The following is a 3,440-nucleotide window of genomic DNA, read 5'->3' as shown; positions in this document are numbered from 1 at the left end:
ATAGCTGGCCAATCACAGCTCACCTCGCTTTTTCAGACCGATGAGCTTTGTAAAAATTGACGCGTTTCAGAAAGGCGGGGCATAGAGGAGAAACAATAATGTACAGTATGTGGAAAATAATGTGTTTTTGAACCTTAAACCGCATAAACACATTTCATTACACCAAATACACAAAATAATGTTCTTTTTAGCAACATCATATGACCCCTTTAAGGAAAAATAAAATATTCAAAACAGCAATACCATATTTAATAGCAATGCTAACTACAATTTCTTAAAATGGTGATCACATTTTTACTTCTTACTAAAGTATACAATAACATTCAAGTTTGGAGTATTTAATTTAATTATTTAAGAATTTTGAAATAATTTTTTTTTTAAATTGTTCAAGAATTAAGGTCCTTGCACATGAGTCCGAAATTTTCATATGCGTTTTTTTTTATTCGTCATCCTAAAAAATCATCACACACAGAAAACTTGCACACTGAGTCCGATGCATATTAATATTCATATTTACAGAATGAATCCAAATACCATGATGGTTTTTGAGACCATCTCAAGATCTGTTTTTTTTGTCATTAAAGCAGACAATTTGCCAGCAAAAGCAACAATTAGAGCACAGATCAGGAGACCTCATGAAACTGTTCATGTCAGATGGTCTCATCTAGTCATGTGTCTTTGCTCACACACATGCAGACGGTGCAGCATCTCTTTCAAGAATTCATGTGTCCAGCCTACCGTGCAGATATTGCCCAAGGTGGCATGAAGCTTCACTCGCACCAGACGCTAAAAGCACCATTACACAGATCAGTCCAGGTGTGTTGAGAGCTGGAGGTCAGGCTCATCTCACCACAACCTCAGCCAACATGCTTCAAAAAGCAAAAACAATTACACCTAAATGACCACCAACTGGCAGTTCAGCAAATCATTCAAGCGCTGGACAACACAACGGTGTTTCAGAGGTTCTGACGGATCAGCACGAGTTTGTGTGTTTGGTGTAAGAGATGAGGCTTTCCTCAGATAATATGTAATCTGTATTATTAAACAAAACATAATTCACAAAGGGGCGGGGAGTGTGAGGGCTCATCAGCCAATCAGGTGTGAGGAAGTTCATCCAGGTTACTTCAAAGGTCAACAAGCAGATTCCAGCAGCTTTACCTTCCCCTTACAAAAATGTGGCACTTACCATGGTATATCCAGTAGATTTTAATAGACTTTAATTTTATTATAATGTCCCATAATATTGGCATCGTCATAATATGTGTAAAAATGTAATGCATTATTATTATTATTATGGTAATATAGGTATTACCATAATACAATGCCCAACTGAATATGGTATTATAATAATACTTATTATAATGGGGAAAAAGGTATTTTCATAGTACCATCTGAAAATATGGTATTACCATGGTATCATATTAAAAATATAGCCATTACCATTACCATTACTATGTTGTAATGAATAGTTTTATGTCAAAACAAAACAAAACAAAAATAAAAATCATGGTATTGTTGCAGAAAAAAACATGATTACAAGATTACAATATCCAAATGAATGTGGTATTATCATGACAATTGTCCAAATAGTTGTTTTCATGGCACCATAAAAAAAACATGGTATTACCATGGTATTATATTAAAAACATAGTATTACCATGTTGTAATGAATGGTTTCATGTCAAAACAAAAGTAAACTAAACTAAAATATTAAAATAAGTAAAACAAAATAATTGTGGTATTGTTGCAGAAAAAACAGATGAATATGGTATTATCATGACAATTGTAGTTATTTTTCATGGCACCATTCAAAAGATATTGTATTACCATGGTATTATATTAAAAAAAACAGTATTACCATGATACAATGGTCAAATGAATACAGTTTTTTTTACAGTCTTGTCTTCAAAAAAAGAATGATCATGGATTTTTTCCCCCCAAATAAATAAACAAACATGGTATTACAAGATACATTGTTCAAATTGTTCAATACTTGTCCAAACTACAAAATAGTATTATCATGGTACCATTATAAAAAATAAAGAAATAAAATAAATAAATGTTTGTTATTACCATGGTATCATATTAAAGAAGAAAGTATTACCATGATACAATGTCCAAATAAGTACAGTATTAATTTCATGACACTATTTCTAAAAGAAACACACACACACACACACACACACACATGGTATTACCATGGTATAATATGAAAAAAAAAAACTATGGTATTTTTCATTGTACCATGTTGTAATGTGGGGTTCTGTTGTCATGAGACCCTCATTGTCTGCTATAAGTAGCCCTCATGTTGCCATTGTCTTTTGTCGTGTATTGAAGTTGTAACCCGCTGTTGGTGAGTCTAGTCTGTTTGTGCCTCATCAAGTCAAGTCTGTGTATCTTGTTTGGATTATGTTTGGAGTACCTGTAAATAAAACTGCACTTGGGTTCTCACTATGCTCGCCTTCAGTGGACTGATTCGTTACAGATGTCCAAAACAAAACAAGACAGTAGCACCATGGTTCTTTTTCACTAGTTCCAATTTTAGTTTTTAGTCCTTTACGTGTTACATGAAACAACTGTGTTCAGAAATCTAATTGACTTTAATGCAAAGAGCTCAATTATTCATGAGCAGCTTGTTAATTATTCTTTATACGGTTAGGCAGATGGCACTCCCAACAGAGCAAAACTCATTAGGAGAAACACGAAAACCTTACACTGATGCTGACCTGTAGACAGATCTTACAAATGATGCCTTAACTTGCCACAAACACGTTTTGAGGTGGCCTGTATTTTATCTCATCAAAACACATAATTATGAAAAATAAAGATTGCTTATTCTGTGTGACACTTGTCATCAGTGTGGAAAACAAAGAAGTAACAGGTACGACTCGTGTGGTGTAATTATGGGATGTTGTTACTTACGGGATGCCTCCGTCACTCAAAGAGGGTGGACTGATGGCCCAAATGTCTCCGCCCCTGGGCAGTCAATGGAGACTCTAGTTCAAAACAGTTTTAAAAAATTAACAACAGCAAGATGTGAAGGCTTGACTGTCTTTGAAAGATCATCAAGAGGGTGTTTGTGGGTGGTTGCTAGGTCTCTATGATATTTGGTCTCTAAATAGGTCTTAAAGGGATAGTTCACCCAAAAATGAAAATTACCCCATGATTTACTCACCCTCAAGCTATCCTAGGTGAATATGACTTTCTTCTTTCAGACGAATACAATCGGAGTTATATTAAAAAATGTCCTGGCTCTTCCAAGCTTTATAATGGCAGTGAATGGGTGTTGAGATTTTGAAGTCCAATAAAGTACATCCATCCATCATAAAAAGTGCTCCACACAGCTCCGGGAGGTTAATGAAGGCCTTCTGAAGTGAAGTGATGTGTTTGTGTAAGAAAAATATCCATATTTAAAACTTTATAAGCAGTAATCTCTAGCT

General features: G+C 34.5%; 1 long non-coding RNA gene across 1 annotated transcript in view; it reads right to left on the bottom strand.

Annotated features, from left to right (window-relative positions):
* The window catches only part of LOC107751279 (uncharacterized), a 15,243-nt gene that overhangs the window by 7,935 nt on the left and 3,868 nt on the right, over positions 1 to 3,440 (bottom strand). The window contains exon 2 of the long non-coding RNA XR_001641222.1: positions 2,923 to 2,996. This is a non-coding gene — a long non-coding RNA (uncharacterized LOC107751279). The remainder of the gene's footprint in view (positions 1 to 2,922; positions 2,997 to 3,440) is intronic.

Source organism: Sinocyclocheilus rhinocerous, unplaced genomic scaffold (genome assembly GCF_001515625.1).
Source record: "Sinocyclocheilus rhinocerous isolate Xijiao unplaced genomic scaffold, SAMN03320098_v1.1 scaffold872, whole genome shotgun sequence".
In the NCBI taxonomy this organism is placed as follows: domain Eukaryota; kingdom Metazoa; phylum Chordata; class Actinopteri; order Cypriniformes; family Cyprinidae; genus Sinocyclocheilus; species Sinocyclocheilus rhinocerous.
This window is presented reverse-complemented; position numbering and strand designations above follow the sequence as displayed.